This window comes from Elaeis guineensis, chromosome 8 (assembly GCF_000442705.2).
Source record: "Elaeis guineensis isolate ETL-2024a chromosome 8, EG11, whole genome shotgun sequence".
In the NCBI taxonomy this organism is placed as follows: Eukaryota; Viridiplantae; Streptophyta; class Magnoliopsida; order Arecales; family Arecaceae; genus Elaeis; species Elaeis guineensis.
Window position 1 is genome coordinate 56,344,112 of NC_026000.2, and position 19,986 is coordinate 56,364,097.

At 36.8% G+C, this 19,986-nt stretch overlaps 1 protein-coding gene across 3 annotated transcripts in view; it reads right to left on the reverse strand.

Annotated features, from left to right (window-relative positions):
- LOC105057821 (uncharacterized) overlaps positions 1 to 19,986 on the reverse strand; it is a 35,679-nt gene that overhangs the window by 1,569 nt on the left and 14,124 nt on the right. The gene's annotated exons all lie outside the window — the stretch shown is intronic.

Below are 19,986 nucleotides of genomic sequence, written 5' to 3' on the forward strand. Positions count from 1 at the left end.
TTCAATAAAAAGATGAAGCATATTATAAGTAGCCTTGGGTTTCTAGTTGTCTGAGATCATCTCTACCAAGTTTAGCAGCAAAGCAACAAGGTAGCTGCTTTCGTTTTTTGGCTTCATTTAATAACAGGCATCAACTGAAAGTCAAACCCTGGCTTCTTTGTCCAAGATTGTTCCAAACAGCACTCAAGGATGCAAACTCAAGAAGTGTCAACTTGATGGACAAGATGAAATTGTAGACAGATAGAACTACAATCCACAAAACCTAATTTAAATGAGCGGTTAATTATAACCGACTCAAGCATATCAGCTTTTCTAATGGAATTGATTTTTTAGAATAATTTATAAGAAGATTATCTGAAAAAGAGAGCTGGCATCAAAGAGAAAAGAATGGAAGAGACCCAGATGTTGACCGGGAGATTTTAGAAGAATATTTGGTGATCTTATTTTTATCAATAATGATGCACGTACTCGAGGAAAATAATTGCAGATAATTTAATCATGGTTTATTGGTATTTAATACATTAATAAGAGTGGGGCGACTAATTCTGTGTTGTAACATAAGGATGAGAATATTTCTTAGTTGGACCTTGTGGTGCTTCATTCTCCTGTTTTCTACTTCTTCATACATCTATAAATAACACAAAGTAGTTGTTAGTCTGGAACTATAGCTTAGAAGGTGGATGCCAGTAACGTCCTAATATGACATTTACGCTAGTGTAGCAGAAGTCACAGGGAAGAGAAATTGAAGTGTTTGAAGATCCAACCAGACGTTGATTTTGCAATGAGCTTCATCATGCTGACAGTTAGTTTTTGGATAGAGGGTGTTGGTTTGCAAACATTCTGCATGCTTAAATGATGGATCATTTTTGTGGTTGCTAATCTCATCATTAAGGTATCCTTTTCAGTCATGTTTGCAGCAGGTTATTGTGTTTTCTGCTTGTTTACTGGATGCATTTTATCATTTCCATTCAAGTCATCCACTATGTTTCAATTTCTTTTTCTTTTAATTTTACATAACATGCTGTTCACTCGTCTTTTTCTCATCGAAACACATGCATGCATGCATGCATATATATATAGAAACAGTGCAGCAATTTATTAAGAAATAGGAAATTACCACCAGATTACTTCCTACTTCCAAAAGATATAGCCTGAAGACCATCAAAACGAAAATAATCCAGAACCAGAGGAACTGATTAAGTTAATGCCTGAGGAGATGGCTTAATTGCCACATTAGCTTTACCTGCTACTTGTGCTGGTTAAGTCCAAAAAGAGAAATTTTATGTTTTGAAGAACAGAAGGAGAAGAAGAGCGAGGTTTCAGAAAAAAACGTTCACTTTCCAAATAAACCAACAGATCACAGAAATAATAGTCTTCCATCCCTTTCTAAAAGCTGATCTGACCCTTTTGTTTTCTCCAAACCATTATATGGGAAGATAAGCTGGCTGGCCACTGTTTGATTTTCAGCAATTGCCAAAGTGTCCTAAAGCTTTTAATGAAAGGACCTGTCACATGCAGGTGCTTTATCATTTCTTTCTGATATCCACAGAAGGAGCATCAGTGGGGGTTGACCATTTTCCCGTGGCAAGACTTGACATATTAAAAACTTATTTCCCAATGCTAACCAGGTAATGATCGTAACCTTCCCCAGCAAGCACAGGAGTTCTCCAAAGGGCCTTTGAAATATTTAGAAACCAAATCATTGAAGTGAAAAACCTGCAAAGATACTGAAGAGAATAGATTTCTGGTGATTCCCACTTCCAGAAGGCATTTGTCCCCTCTATTTGGAGGAAAACTAAGAATGATGACTTGATAATTGAAAACACTCCTATGTAAGGCTCTCTTCCATCTCCCTTCTAAACTATGGACGCCAATCTATCTTAACATTCAATAACTAATAGATGACTTGGTATTTGACCTCCTCATTTTAAAGATTAGTGCCATGCAAGCCAATCGCATAGTTGATATAATAAGAACTTTTCTGTAATATCTTCCAACTCTTGTATTAACATTATTTATTTATGAAAAAAATGAGACATCTTATTTCATCATTTGCTACAAGATTGTGATGAACTCCATAAATTAGGACAATAATTTTAGGATCATGATCAGACCATGCCAGTAAGATCTAAAATCCTAAAATCTAAATTTAAAATATTTTCAGTTCTTGGATCATTGAGTCGGAGATCAATGGTTCCAATAAGACTGGCATATTCTATGTATGCTCGACGGAGAGGGTGATTGATCTCACAATCACTTGTGTGGAGACACTAATACAATGATATGGATGCTCATTAGAGAATGAGTTCACTGAATTGATCCATACAAAAAACATCTTATGGAGACTTATATGTCAAAAGATAGTTCTCTAGCGGGAGTTATACAAGTGATTCTTAGACCTGAGACCACCATAAAATCTTGTGCACATGAATCCATATTTTTGTTTTATACTCATTCATAACTAAGTCATTTACAGCATGTTTTGGATATGATGGAATATATATGAAGGATATAAGTCGATCAACAAGGAATCGATCACTCCTAGTAAGAGGAGATATCATCCTATAAGTTATCATCTCTAGATAACTCAGGAAGTCTTTGATCAAAGCAAAATGAAAAATTAGAAAGAGTTTCTAATATTTCATCATTAAAGTCGTCATTGATTGATGGATAATCGATATGAATATGTAATTGAGTTTGACATGATTCCATACTCATAAACATATTCAGAATATGAGATAATCGAAGGATTGAATTGCACAGAACTTATAACTGAAGGGTATATTTAGTATTTCAATTAAATTTCTCATTTTTCGAATAGTCATGATACATTGCTAGACGTCAATCTTGATTTGTAGATATTTATAAATTAAAAAGTTTAATTCATGAATCATTTAGATCAACATGAATTGACATGATTTGGACCTAAATTGATTAGAAGGCTTCCAATTAAATTAGGTCAACATACAACTAGACCTACTGCTGGCTAGATGTGGAATCCAATGGGTCACACATAATGGATTTGGTCAAGAATCTATTTAGAATAGGTCATAGATCATTAGATCCAAGTTAGGTTGCTGTTCAGCATGCTAGCATATGTGGCTAACCCTAACTCCTAAATCAAATTGGATTTGATTTAGAACCTTATTTATATGGTCAACCTAACTGAATAGGACTTGGATTTGGTCAAGCCAAGGTTGGGCTACCAAGGGTTGGTGCCTCCTAGCCTCATCCACACCCAAAACCAAGAGACCAAATAGGTTGGGACTCTTCCTTGTGTTTGGCGCAAGGTTTAATGGCACTAATTTATTTATGGCGTGGAGAAAGACCAAAGTTCTTCTATCATGGGTCTCTGACTGATATGGCACCTCCTCAGCTTTATCTGCATGCCCACATATCGAAGACTAAACGCCTAAGACTTATCTGAAGTTGGCATATGAAAATATTGGGCACAGATTATTGTTTGGCATGAGAAAGGACTAAAATCCTGCTTTGGGTCTCTGATCCAAAGAGGCGCCATCTGATTTTTTTCTCTCTCCCTTCCATGCCTAATGATGGCCTTTTGACCATGTCTACGCCCCTTGGGTGGCGTGGAGCAAGAATTAACACAGAGACCTAAGCAAAAAACTATTTCTACTTGATGTTGGTGCCAAGAGTCCTGTGTTGGACAAATGGTTGGCGTCCCCTCATCTCTTCTCAAGCCCATCTGATGGGTATTGGATCAGATCCAATGCCACATGGCATGGCATGGAAGCTTATCAGAATGAGAAAGACATATACATCCCTTTGATGCAGAAACAACATATAAACTTTTCTTCGAAAGAAAAGTGGTGCGCCCTTTAACCCTTAAGAAATTCTTCTACATGAAGGAACTTATCTATATTTCTACGAAAATTATTTTGGGGCGTGTGGACTTGGGATGCGTTGGTTTATGTAGCGTCTCCTCTCTAAATATAAATAGAGATCCCATCCGAGAGTCCAAGGCATCAAAACCATTCTGGTTCTCTTCCTTCTCTTAAGACAAGTCTTCCAAATTAAGACAAGTCAAGAGAAATTCAAACAGGAGTAGGAAAGATAATGGGAAAGGATTTTGAGATATTAAAGAGAGAGTTAAGGGAAGAGAGAGAGTTCTAGCCAAATCCTCGAGTGTTTGATCCTAAAGAGGCTAAAAGAATTCTTGGAGGAAGGATTCAGCAACACAGTTCCTTGAAAGAGTGTCTTTGATCGAGTCCGATGTGAATCATCCTTGGAGGCAAACATTTGGATGCCTCATAGAAATTGGTCGACCAACATAGGTATGCTTCCGAACAAAATATTTAAATTCTGCTTTGGTTGTAAGTATCAAGTAATTTCTGGGTTATAGGGTTCGATTATCTTGATGCTCATTAAAGAAAAATTTTTGAACATCACCCTTCCGCTGCCATACCACAACCCTACAGTGGTATGAGAGCCTTCCTTGATTGATTCAATCAAAGGTCTAGATGATGATATGATTAGGATATGATCATGTCTATTTTATGATATCCGTTATATGTTATAAACACTGTAGCATATAAAGTTTCATATTAGGATATGCATGAGACCAATTGTCCCTCATAAAAATTATGTGAAGTCATGATGCCGAAGTGTGACGAACACTATCTATATCTTCCTTCATGCTGAGTCAATAGAGTATATCAACACCTAGAGTAAGCTTATTGTGCTATCCACAAGACTTGCTATAGGGTTGGTATGATGTTGCCTTAATGCATATTGATACTTATGGTTACTGGTGTTGCCTTGTTGTGCTAATCCACAAGGGCAACATTATTTAAGTATGACTATATAAAAATGGAAGATTCGACAAACATTACAGCTCGTTATGCTATCCACAAAGCTATAAATATTATAGAGGCAAAAGTATTGTTGAGAATTATATGGGATGCAATTGGAAAGGAGTTTCCTACCCTTAAACTCATGAAAGTTTGTTGTACTATCCACAAAATTTTCATGGGAAATCGGGATCTCAACCCCACTGAAGAAACCAAGTAAGATTTTTTGTTCACCACAAAAGAGGATTATGGTATTCGATAAAATAGTAAAAGACACAATTAGATATAAATCCTCATCTAGTTATGCACGTCATCATGAGTAATCTGCTTATACATTATTCTTTATTTATGTAGAATAGTTCTACATTATGACATCTTCATTATCACGACCTGGCATATTGGATGCCAACAACTTGATCGGTCCTAATTATGTGGATTGGTTAAGGAACCTAAAAATAATTTTCACTTAGGAGAGTCTCCTACATTCTTGATACTCCTGATCCGGATTCGATCGAAGAAAATGCTACAGAAGAAAGGACCACATATAAGATATGACAAAATGACAGTATGACTGTCAAATGCATCATGTTGGCCTCAATGAGTAATGAATTACAGAGGCAACATAAAAACATAAATCTTCAATCCATACTACTCAACCTTAAGAAGTTATATGGAGAGCAAAGTAGGAGTGCCAGATATGAGATATCGAAGCAACTGTTCCGTGCGAGGATGAGTGAGGGCACATCCGTGCAAGCTCATGTGCTAAAGATAATTGACTTGATCACTTGATTGAATCAATTAGGATTTGTCATGGATGAAGAGCACAGTCAGGATTTGATCCTGCAATCACTTCCAAAGTCCTCATAGTTTGTTATAAATTATTATATGAACAAACTGAACACTAATCTGTCAGAGCTGCTTAACATGTTAAAGATAGCTGAGAACCATTTCAAGAGTGATAAGGCTCCTCTTCTTCTTATGGATAAGATCTCCAAGAAGAAGGTAGGCAAGAAGCATTCGAACAAGAAGAGGTAGAACTCTAAACGTAGCATCTTTAAGAAGTATGATGGTATCTATCACCATTGTGGCAAGCAAAGACATTAGATAAACTGCAAGAGCCACCTTGTAAGTCTGAAGCATAATGCAAATGTTGCATCCAAAGGTCTGTATATGATACATATCAATTTTTTATTGAGAAATTCAGCTTCTGATTATTGGGTATTGGATACCATCTGTAGTTTTCATTTATGTAAGTCGTTACAGGGACTATAGAGAATTCAAAGCCTGAATAAGGGTGATTTCGAGCTTTTCGGTGCTAGTGGAGAGTCCATTCGTGTTGAAGCTATTGGAACCTACTTGTTGAAATTGCCTCGAAGCAAGACATCAAAATTAGAAGATTATTTCTACATGCCAAGGCTTATTGAAAATATTATTTCTGTACCTTTGTTATTGCAACAAGAATTTGAAATTAATGAAAAGGGCAATAGTTGCTCTATTTTTCAATTAATAATTTTTTTGGCAATGCATATGTGGTAAATGGCCTTTTTTATTCAGTCACTCAATGATTATATTTTTCATATTGATGAAAACAAGAGTTCCTGTAAATAAGTTGTACAAAGAAGAGTTTTTTAATCCTTATGATTTTAAATCATTAGAAATTTGTGAATCTTGTCTCATGAACAAAATGACTGAATTTTTATTTATGAGACATGGAGAAAGGACAGATAAGTTGTTAAGACTTATACATTCAGATGCACGTCGGTCAATGACAACTCAAATCAGAAGAGGATGCTCCTATTTCATCACTTTTATAAATGATTTATCAAGGTTTGGATATATGGATTTAATGAAACATAAATCCAAAGTCTTTGATAAGTTTAAAGAGCATCAAAGCATGGTTAAAAAAAACTAAAAAAATATTAAAATTTTTCAATCTGATCGAGGAGATACTTGACTAGTGATTTTTTCGATTATCTTAAAGAAAAAGATACTCTCTGAATGGACTCCTTATACACCACAATTAAATAATATATCAGAAAGAAGGAATCGCACTTTATTAAATATGGTGCAGTGCATGACATACTTCACTAATCTTCCTATCTCTTTCTGAGAATATGCCATAGAAACTGCTGCATATATTTTAAATAGGATACCTTCTAAATCTGTTGCTAGCACTCCATATGAGATATGAAAAAAAAAATATCCAATTTTAAACATCTTAAAATATGAAGCTTGCCTGCTTGCGTCAAAAGAAATTTTGGACAAGCTTAGTGCTAGATCAAATATGTGTAGGTTCATAAGTTATCCTAAGGAGAGTATGGGATATTATTTCTACCATCCTACTGAATAAAAGATGTTTGTCAGTAGACATGTTACTTTCATGAAAAAAGAGTTTATCCATGAAAAAGATTGGGAGAAATGTGAAATTTGAAAAAGTTCAAGACCTACAGACTATCTCACTGCCACTTGTGGATAGTCCATAAGGGGTTCCTCAACCAGAAGTATCCACTGATGAGATACATCCACAATACACATCTCCTCTCCGAAGGTCAAATAGAGTGCACAATGTATCTTTAAGATATGGATTTGTCATTAAGAATGACAACGAGACCCACATTATTAAGGATGATGATCCTCTGACCTATCCAGAAGCAATCATGAATAAGGACTTTGACAGATGGCTCGAAGCCATGAAATCTGAAATGGAGTCCATATATTCCAATCAAGTATAGACTTTGATTGATGTACCTGAAGGTGTGACCCTAATAAAATATAAATGGATCTTCAAGAAGAAAATTGGAGCATATGGCCAAGTTGAAATATACAAGACTAGGCTAATGGCAAAAAGTGTTAGGCACAAGCAAGGAATTGACTATGATAAAACTTTTTCACCAATGACAATGCTCAAGTCTATTCAGATTTTACTTGCAATATCGCATATTATGATTATGAGATATAGCAGATGGATGTAAAAACAGTCTTCCTTAATGATTTTCTTGAGGAAGAAGTTTACATATCTCAATCAGAGAGATTTGTCTCTAGTGGAAGGACAAATCAAGTATACAAGCTTAAGAAATCCATTTATGAATTAAAACAGGCATCGAGGAGCTGGAACATCCGCTTTGATGAAATAGTCAGAGTTTGGCTTTATCAAAAATATAGATGAACCATGTGTATATAAAAAGACTAGTAGGAGTGCCATTATCTTCTTGATTTTGTATGTAGATGACATACTTCTTATTGAGAATAATATTTTAATGTTGCGATCGATCAAAACTTAACTATCAAAGAAATTTTCCATGAAAGATTTGGAAGATGCATCCTATATACTTAGTATAAAGATCTATAGAGATAGATCTAAAAAGATGCGAGACTTGTACCAGTCTAGGTACATAGACCTCATATTGAAAAGATTCAACATGGAGGAAAGTAAAAGAGACTACCGGCCTATGAGTCAAAGCATACATCTCTCCAAGAAGATATCTCCTAAGATACCTGAAGAAAAAGAAAGAATAAATTCTCTCTTATGCTTCGACTGTAAAATTTATTATGTATGTCATGCTATGTGATAAGTACCACAAACATATCACTAAAAGCATCAAAATGTATAATAATTGATCTTCATTCCTTAAAAATTGATGCTCCTTATCTTTTGTAGAATAAAAGCTCATAATTATAAAGAACTCGATTCGCAAGCCTAGGAAGTAGATTGCACTTAAAATAAAGACCAAAAAAGGCCCAAAACCTAGCTCAAAACCAGCCCAAGCCCAGTCGGTTCAACATGGACCAACCGATTGATCCATGCACGGTCCACAAAACAATGCAGTGGTTCACACACGGTGCAGGAGGGCAGAAGGTTTTTCTGCCATCAAATGGCTGAGGATTTGAAACACCTGATGAATGGCTGAAGAAGCGCTCTACCATATCCATCGGTGGTGGCCCACTGATTTGGGTGCGATCCAATGGTCCAAAGCATCTCTTGCGCGATCCGACAGTGAGGAGCTGTTGCTAGCTGAGAGAGCTGAACCGAAAGCTTATTTTTGCACCATCCGATAGCCCAGAACGAAGATCAAGCATGATCGGATGGCCAGTGTGATTTTCGACTTTGATAAGGCACTGATGAAGCATGATTTGGGGCATTTGATCGAAATCCAATGGCCAAAAAATTTTGTTCACGCAGGACACGCTTGGGATGCGAGTTCGAGAGGTTTAACGCGGCAAGGAGTCCTGTAAGGTGTGGTAATTCTTGAGGAATCAGGATAGTGAATACGATCAGGACTTAGGAGGCCATGAAAGCTATAAAAATGGGTACAGAGAGGACAAAAAAAAGAGAGCAAAAATTAAGAGAAAATTGTAGAGAAAAAGAAAGAGAAAGAGAGGGAAGTTGTTAAGGGTCTGGAGTTTTGAAAGAGAATTTTCGGATGGCATAGGAGGTTCTGCTGCATCTTCTTCTTCAAGTTCTTCTTCTTCTTCAACTTTCAAAGAAGATAGAGCTTTTGATGGCGAGCGAAATCCAATCCATGAGCAGCTAAATCCTTCGTCCTCAAGGGAGTCGATGAAATCCTTTAATCCAGATTTGTATTTTATTTTTTGATCTTATTGTGTATTTTCTTTATACAATCAACTACTTGAACATTGTAAGGCTTCTTTATTTTTGAATAATAGTGAATATTTAGCAAACATGAATATTTTCTGTGATTCTATTCATATGTTAAAATAGTAGTTTTTTTTGTTTTATGATACTTGATTTTGAATAGTTTATGACTATGTAAAGACGAGTCGTGATCCAAGGATACGATTCGTACTCAGCGAGATAAGCTATGTTGAGAGCAAGATCATAAATTCATCTTTTTATTATCACTACGGCTTGTAGTTTATAGTGATTTAGATTATTTTGATTAGAATACTAATCTACGATTAAAAGATAGATTCGAAAACCCGAGGCACTTTCTACTTGATTTTTGTCAACTTTATTTCTATCAAACTTATTTCTTTTATTCCTCTTAAAAATTCTAAAATCTAAATCCTTCACCATATTTATTTTAATTGAACACAACTCAGCTCTTTGATCCCTGAGGATACGATCCTGACTCATCCTATCTATATAGTTTGAGTTAGATTTTTTTATTTTTGACCGTCCACGACACCGATCAAATTTTGGCACCGTTGCTGGGATCATTGGCACGATTGTTTCAACATAAAAAAAATATAAAAAAAATTGCATAATACATATAGTGATATTAAAACCAAAAAAAAATTTTGCTTGGACATCTTGTTTCTTTGCATAGCATCTTCATAACACATCTTAAGGGCACAAATCCTAAACAAGATAAGGTGGGGATTTCATCACCCTTCCTTGGCCCACAAATAAGTTCCTTGCGTCTTGCATAAATCCTAATCCTATTAAAATCAATTAGACGTTAGCCCCTAAGGAATTCGAACTCAATAGGACAAAAGAATCGAAAAGTTGAACCAGATCGGATCTAGTTGATCAATTGGTGTCTAGAAAAATGATTCAGAGACTACGTCCCAAAGAAAGGTGATTATTTAATTGATTTCATTCACTGATCTGACCAACTTGGTGTCTAAGAAAAGCAACAGGGGGACCCCCACCAACCTTATACTTACCTGACCAGTTAGTTGATTAAGTTCGCACTTGGAGTGCTCGAAGATGACGTTGGAATAGTTAGAAGCTGTCTGGATCTAAGTTAACCCTAGGATAGAGAGTCTATTCTTGTTTAACTTGATTGCAATTAACATCAAACATTAACTAATTCTTCTCTCTCATAGATTTAGGACTCTTTAGATTCTCATCTTTAGAATTCATCTTTCTTTCTCCTTTCATCTTCTCTTTTCTTCTTCAAAAAAAAAATTGAACTCTTTGTTGTATGCTTGGTCATTGATCTTTACAAACAGAATTGCAACCATTAGACTAAGAAATTGAAAAGACCCTCAAAACAATTTGATCTAGGAATATGGCTGAACTAGATGAACCCAACCCTCCTTGTCAATTGAAAAAGAGTATTTCACCCCATCTTCATATACATATTCTCCTTGTATTCAGGTGCCCCCTATAGAGACCTCCCAATATGAGATTAAGTCCGGTGTCATTCAAATGTTACCTTCTTTCTACAAACATCTTGATGAATTTCTTGAGATATGCTCCACTATCAAAATTCAGAATTTCCCTGATGATGTCCTTAGGTTAAAATTGTTCCAGCTTTCTCTTAAGAACAAGGCCAAGTACTAGCTAAACTCCCTAGACTCGATAACAATTTCAATCTGGGACCAACTTCAGAGAGAATTTCTCAAAAAATACTTCTCCGTTAAAAAGACAAACCAGATTAGAAAAGTCATTGCCAATTTTTCCCAATGGATGGAAAAATGTTCCATGAGATTTGGGAGAGACTCAAAGACCTAATTCGTAAATGTCCACACCACGACGTACCCAAATGACAACCAGTCTAACGCTTTTATGATGGTCTATCAGAAAAGCATCGACAGATAGTTGATGCCTCGTGTGGTGGAACATTTATGCTCTAAAATGAACATGAGGCCTGACAACTATTTGAGACCCTTAGCGAAAACTCCAAACACTACATATCTGCCGCCCATAGAGACTCCCATGATTGGACCAAAAAGAGGTGGAATTTACGAAGTAGGCCATTCCATAAACATCCACAGTGAGGTGGATGAACTATCACAAAAACTTAACCGACTACAAGTCGGGCAAACCTCCACCCCATCCACACGTGCAAGATGTTTGTGCCATTTGTTCGAGTCCAACCCATTTTGTGGGTGATTGTCCAGCCGCACATCAATTTTTTGAGTTTATGCAGGAGCAAATTTATCAGGCCCAAATCCAGATTGCTCCCAGATCAGATAACAACCCATATTCAAATACTTACAATCCTGGCTGGACAAATCATCCAAACTTCTCCTGAAAACCACGACCTCTGTTTAACCCAATGACCCACAGACCCAACTACCAGAAGACAATATCAGAACACATCCTACCCTCCGTGCCAAAATGCTCCTCAACCTTCCACCACTGCACATAATTCAGCTTTTGAGGAGGTCTTGAAAGCGTTGGAACGATTAGAAGTCAACACCCAGATCCTTCACTCCCACACGCAATCGATAGCTAAGAGGCCCAAATAGGTCAACTAGTTATAGCCTTCAGTAGGAGAGAGGAGGAAAAATAGCCCAGCCAATCCATAAGCAATCCCTTCACCAATCCATAAGCAATCCAAAGGGGTAGTACATGGCTGAAAGCTCTAACGCCCACGAAAGCTTTCCTGAGCATACTAAATCAGTAACGATCTTGAGAAACGAGAAGGTCTTAGAACAGCCAAGAAGAACCAACGAGCCGAGAACTCAAACCCTACCAAAATCGAACCATCTAAAAAGGAAAAAGACTCCAAGAAGAGGGATGAACCAACTCCTCTAGTACCCGCATCTAAAGCTCCATTGTCGAGTGGTTTAGAATCTCCTACACCATTCAATAAGAAAAATTGGACAAAATGATGAAACTATTTAAGCAAGTCCAAATCAATCTTCCCCTTCTCGATGCAATAAAACAAGTCCCAACCTATGTCAAGTTTCTAAAGGATTTGTACACACAAAAATACAAATCTAGAGCACAAATTCCAAAAAAAGTTTGCCTCACTAAACAAGCCAGTTCAATCTTCCAACATGCTATCCCCCCTAAGCTTAAGGATCCAGGTGTCCCTATCATCTCTTGCATCATAGATGACCTACATATCGAGAAAGCTCCATTGGATTTAGGGATAAGCTTAAACTTTTTGCCTAGTTCAGTGCATGACTTCTTTGAATTTGATGAGCTGAAACCCACCTCAGTCACCCTACAATTAGCTGATAGATCCGTCAAAGTACCGCATGGAATGATTGAGGATGTTCTGGTAAAGATAGATGAGTTCTACTTTCCTGTAGATTTTCTAATATTGGACATAGAATCTGGTGGCAATCCTAACCAAATCCCTATCATCTTAGGACGACCCTTCCTAACAACAGCCAACGCATGCAACAACTATAGGACGGAAGTCATGGATGTTTCGTTTGGAAATAAAAAATTGAGATTGAATGTGTTCAATACTTCCCAAGGACTACAAACTGAGAGTTGTTTCGAAGTTGATATAATTAAAGATCTAACAGAGGAAGCCATTCCCTTAATTTTGTCACAAAATCCTTTGAGGTTTGTTTGGCTCATTTCAAAGTGGGCGATTAACAATTTTGATGTAGATGGGAACATAGACGAAGTGAATGCCCTGTTAGAACCACCCACTTCAAAGACCACTCCGCCATAGAGTATAAACTATGAGCCATACCCGAATTAGCTAGCATCCCAATAGCTCCTTAGCTAGAATCGCCACCCACTTTAGAACTAAAGCCACTTCCTGATACCCTCAAGTATGCATTCTTAGGACCCAATGACACCCTTTCGGTGATCATTACATCAGACTTGACTGTTGCTCAGGAAGCCCAGCTCATTGATGTTATAAAGGAACATAAAGAAGCAATTGGGTGATCTATTGCCGATCTGAAAGGCATAGACCCCTCTATCTGCATGCACCACATTCACTGCGAGTCTGATGCAAAACCTATAGAGATATGCAGAGGAGATTGAACCCTAACATACAGGAGGTAGTCAAAAAGGAAGTCATAAAGTAATTAGATGCTGGGATTATCTACCCAATATCCAACAGCAAATGGATCAGCCCCACACAGGTAGTACCTAAAAAATCGGGTATTATTGTTGTAGAGAATGATGAAGGTGAACTATTGCCCACTCGCACAACTACTGGATAGCAAGTGTGCATCGATTACAAAAAATTAAATGTCGTTACTAGGAAGGATCATTTTCTTTTATCTTTTATTGACCAAATCCTAGAACGATTGGCAGGCCAAAGTTTCTTTTGTTTTTTGGATGGCTATCCAGGATACAATCAAATTTCTATATTCTCGAACGATCAAGAAAAGACCACCTTCATATATCTTTATGGCACGTTCGTATTTCGGCGCATGCCCTTTGGACTTTGTGATGCATCTGCTACCTTTCAGCGATGCATCCTGACCATTTTTTCAGACATGATAGATAAATTCCTCGAGGTCTTCATGCACAACTTTTCTGCATTTGAAACCACTTTTAAGAACTGTCTTCAGAATCTATATGAAGTGTTGAAGCGTTGCAAGGAAACATACCTAATCCTGAGTTGGAAGATGAACCATTTTATGGTTTAGGAAGGAATCATTTTGGGACACATTGTATCCGAGAGGGGGCTCGAGGTAGACAAGATGAAGGTTGAAATAATTTCTAAACTACCACTTCCAACTTCGGTCCAACAAATATGATCCTTTCTTGGTCATGCAGGATTCTATAGGAAATTCATCCAAGACTTTAGCAAAATTTCTCGACTCTTATGCAACTTGCTTGCCAAGGACACTCCCTTTATCTTTTTGATGACAACTGTGCCAAAGCCTTCCACACACTTCACACTGCCTTGACAACAACACCTATCATTAGGCCCTCTGAAATCAAGTGCAATGCATCCGATTTCGCGATCGATGCAATGTTAGGGCAAAGAGCAAATAAGGAACCACACGTGATTTACTATGCTAGTAAAATCTTTTCGGATGCGCAACTGAATTATACCACCACCGAGAAAGAGTTGCTAGCCATTCTGTTTGCCCTAAACAAATTTCGCTCATATCTTCTAGGGTCAAAGGTCATCATATACTCAGATCATGCAGCCTTAAGGCATCTACTCCAAAGAAAGATACAAAGCTTAGGCTGATCAGATGGATCTTTCTCTTACAAGAGTTTGATTTAAAAATCAAAAACAATAAAGGTTCAAAGAATGTGATAGCAGACCACATTTTCAAGATCTTAGTTGAACACACCCCAAGCATCGATATGGTCAAGGATGGATTTCTTGATGAGCAGCTTTTCACAATCTCTTTCAATAATCCTCCTTGGTTTGCCCATATCATTAATTACTTAGCCACAAGACAAACCCCTTCTCATTGGTCCAAAATAGGAGAAGAAAAGGTTCTTCACATAAATCAAACACTACTTTTGGGAAGAACCTGAACTGTTTAAACACTGCCTGGACCAAGTAATTCGTCATTGTGTGCCCGAGAGTGAGTTTCATAGTATTTTGACCTTCTGCCACTCTCAAGCTTGTGGGGGACACTTCAGTGGAAAAAAAACTGCAGCAAAGGTGCTGCAAAGTGGATTCTACTAGCCAACGCTTGTCAATGATGCACACGCATTTGACTGCAGCTGTCTTAAGTGCTAACAATCAGGAAATACTTCTAGGAAGGACATGATGCCCCTCTCCCCTATTTTAGTTGCTGAGATCTTTGATGTTTGGGGGTTAATTTTATGGAACCTTTTCCAGCCTCTCACGGATATGAATATATCCTGATAGCAGTTGATTATGTGTCAAAATGGATAAAGGCCATAGTAATTAGAACCAACGATCACCAGGTGGTGATCAAATTTATTCAACACAACATTTTCAGTCGTTTTGGCTTCTCGAGAACATCATTAGTGATGGGGGCACTCACTTTACGAACCGACACTTTGAAATATTGATAAGAAAATATGGTTCACACATAAAGTAGCCACCCTCTGCCACCCCAAACTAATGGTCAGGTCGAGGTATCCAATAGGGAAATTAAGCATATTTTGAAGAAAATGATTAGGCCTGACAGAAGGGATTAGTCCCTTCAATTAAATGATGCACTATGGACCTACCGCACCGCATATAAAACCCCTATAGGCATGTCTCCGTACCACTTAGTATTCAAAAAAGCCTGCCATTTATCGATTGAGTTGGAACACCACGCACTATGGGCTATAAAGAAATTTAATTTCGATACGAAGAAAGCGGGCTCTAATAGGAGGCTCCAATTGAATGAATTAGAGGAGCTCCACAATGAGGCATATGAAAATTCACGAATTTATAAGGTTCTAACAAAAGCATTTCATGACAAATACATCTTTAGGAAAGTGTTTGAACTCGACCAAAAAGTGTGGCTGTTCAACTCCAAATTACACCTCTTCCCCAGTAAGCTTCGTTCTCATTGGGATGGACCGTTCATGGTAATCCAAATATTCCCTCATAGAGCGATTGAAATCTAGAATCCCCAAAATGGCAACACTTTTAAAGTCAATGGTCAATATTTGAAGCCATATGAGGACGGAATTAGTAATGAAAGACTAATTGACTCCACCAATTTGGTAGAACCAGTACATGCATGACAATAAGCTTCACGATGTCTGGTTGAAGACATTAAACTTGATATTTTTTGAGAGACAACCCAATTTTTTTATTTTTTTTATTTTTCATTTTAGGTTATCTTTGAAATACAAATTGATCAAGATATAAATGCTCGATGGACTTCTGACAAACACCTATTGAGCCAAAAGCATGTTCCTCCCAAGAGATATCTCTCCTTTTCTTTTCTATTTATCTATCACACTCTATTTCTCTCCTCCATTGAGGACAATGTCATTTAAGTTGGGAGAGAGAATAACTAATTTAATCAAGTCCTCACATATGATCAGAAATAATTAGTTTTGTGTATCCAAATTGTCTCGATTTGAAGTTAATTAGATACCCTAATCAATAAATGATTAACAGTTTAGATAATTTTAGAAACATTGAGGGGCAAATTATTAAAAAAACCAAATAAATGGTAAGATTTAGATCAGACCAAATTTTTGAGTGATTCTAGAACTCTCTTCCTACCTATCTCAATGAAGAATCTGCTTCATGAGAATATGGATGGAAAGATCAAGGTATGCAAAAAAGTATCCCTTATTTTTTAAATTAAAAAAAAAAGATTTAGCATTATCTCACTAAGTAATCGAGCCTCTTCACCTAAGCATTATGGTTCACGTCAAAAGATGAGGATGTCAAGAGACCTGTTATAGAGTCAATCTCACCTCATAGCTTTTATTGGACTCAAGTCAGTAAGCCCTGAGGATGTTTCACACTTAATACCCTAAAGCTAACTGGTTTAAGAGTCATTGGCCAAAAGCTTGCTACAAGGACCAACTAGAAGGCTCAAGAGGCTAAGATATTACACCAGACACTTTTTGAAAAAAAAAAAGATAATAAGGGGATTAAATTGTAAAAAGACAATAAAACCTCTCACATCAAGTTAGAGGACTTAAAGAATAGAGTAGAGAGTTGGTGAAAGAAGTTTTTTAAAAATTTTTGTGACTAATACTCAACCAGTAACTGAGTCGAATCAGTAATCCAATTAAGTACCTCTTTAATAGTCTAGCCGGATATCGGTGGCCTTTAGGAGTGCCTAGGATAACTTTTAATTCAAGGACGAGTCAGTACACATTACTGATTTATTTATTTTATTCGAAGACGAGCAAAGTTCAAATTGGAGGATCTAATAAGTACCATAAACATATTACTAAAATCATCAAAATGTATAATAATTGATCTTTATTCCTTAGAAATTGATGCTGCTTCTTATCTTTTGCAGAAAAAATGCTCATAATTATAAAGAACTCGATTCGCAAGCCTAGGAAGCATATGGCACTTAAAATGGAGACCTAAAGAGGCCCACAACCCAGCTCAAAACCGACCCAAGCCGAATTGGTTCACCATGGACCAGCCGGTCAATCCATGCACGGTCCACAGAACAGTGCAGTGGTTCACACACGGTGCAGGAGGGTGGAAGATTTTTGCGCCATTGAATGGCTAAGGAGGATTTGAAATACCTGATGAATGGCTAAAGAAGCGCTCTTCCATATCCATTAGTAGTGGCCCACTCATTTAGGCACGATCCAACGATCCAAAGCATCTCTTGCACGATCCGACAGTAAGGAGCTGTTGCTGGTTGGGAGAGCTAAACTGAAAGCTTATTTTTGTGCCATCCGACAGCCCAGAACAAAGATCAAGCGTGATTGAACGGCCAATGTGATTTCCGACTTTGATAAGGCGCTGATGAAGCGTGATTTGGGGTGTTTGATCGAAATCCAATGACCAAAAAATTTTGTTCATGTAGGATGCGCTTGGGACGCAAGTTCGAGAGGTTTAACGCGGCAAGGAGTCCTGTAAGGTGTAGTAATTCTTGAGGAATCAGGATATTGAATACAGCTAGGACTTAGGGGGCCATGAAAGCTATAAAAAGGGGGATAGAGAGGAGAAAAAAAAGAGAACAAAAATTAAGAGAAACTTGTAGAGAAAAAGAGAGAGGAAGAGAGGGAAGTTAAGGGTCTGAAGTTTTGAAAGAGTTTTGGAGTGGCATAAGGAGGTTCTGCTACATCTTCAAATTCTTCTTCAACCTTCAAAAAAGATGGAACTTTTGATGGCGAGCGAGATCCAATCCATGAGTAGCTAAACCCTTCATCCTCGGGGAAGTAGATGAAGTCCTTCAATCCAGATTTATATTTCATTTTCTGATCTTATTATGTATTTTCTTTATGCAATCAACTACTTGAACATTACAAGATTTCTTTATTTTTGAATGATATTGAATATTTAGCAAACATGAATATTTTCTGTGATCCTATTTATGTGTTCCAATAGTAGTTTTTTTTATTTTATGGTACTTGATCTCGAATAGTTTATAACTACATAGAGACGAGTCGTAATCTAAAGATACGATTCATGCTCAGTGAGATAAGCTATGTTGAGAGCAAAATCATATATTCATCTTTTTATTATTACTACGGCTTGTAGTTTGTAGTGATTTAGATTGCTTTGATTAGAATACTGATCTATAATTAAAGGATGGATTCTAAAACTTGAGGCACTTTCTTCTACTTGATTTTTCTCAACTTTATTTCTATCAAACTTGTTTCTTTTATTCTCTTAAAAATTTTAAAATCTAAATCCTTCATATTTATTTTAATTAAATATAACTCAGCCCTTTGATCTCTGAGGATACGATTCCAACTTATCCTATCTATATAGTTTGAGTTAGGTTTTTTATTTTTGACCACCCACAACAGCGATCATTATGTATTAGGCCTGATGTGACTTACACTTTAGGCATATCTAGCAAATTTCAGACTGATCTAAGAGAAGATCCTTGGAAAGCTGTAAAAAATATTCTGAAGTACTTAAGGACTAAAGATATTTTTCTCGCATATCGAGGATTTGATTTGAAACTAGAGGGCTATATAGATTCTAGCTTTCAATCTGATCCAGATGATAGCAAATCCATATCATGATATATATTTACTCTGAATGAAAAGACAGTGAGTTGGAAGAGTTTTAAACAACAAACTGTAGCTAACTCAGTCACTGAGATAGAGTACAATTCTGTTAATGAAGTTACTAAGAAAGCTGTCTGATTGAAGAAGTTCATCATCGTGTTGGGTGCGATTCCAGAGATTGAACAATCCATGCCACTTTATTGTGATAATACTGATGCTATTGCTCAAATAAAGGAACCAAAGTCTCATCATAAATCCAAGCACATCCTAAGACGCTTCTACCTCATTCGAGAAATTAAGAGAAAAGATGTGACTACAGAACGAGTAGATGCAAAAAAACAATTAACAGATCCATTCACTAAAGCATTGTCTCAACAGCAATTTGATTGCCATCTTGATTGTATGGATATTAAATACAAAGATGATTGACTATAGTGCAAATGGGAGATTGAAAGATTAGTGTCCTACAAGCCAATCACATAGTTGATGCAATAGAGACTATTTTGTAATATTTTCTAACTCATATATTGACATTATTTATTTATGAATAAAATAAGGCATTTTGTTTCATCATTTGCTGTAAGATTGTGATGAACCTCATAGATTAGGACAATGACTTTAAGATCATGATGAGATCATACCAGTGAGACTTAAAATCCTAAAATCCTAATCTAAAATATTTTTAGACTTTGGATCATTGAGTCGAGGATCAATGGTTTCAGTAAGACTGGTATATCCTATGTATGCTCGATGGAGAGGATGATTGATCTCACAATCACTTATGTCGAGATACTAATACAAAGATATGAACGCTCATTAGAGAATGAGTTCACTGAATTGATCCACACAAAGAACATCTTATGGAATCTTACTTATATATCAAAAGATGGTTCTCTAATGAGAGTTGTGTAAATGATCCTTAGACCTGAGACCATCATGAAACCTTATGCACATGAATCAATA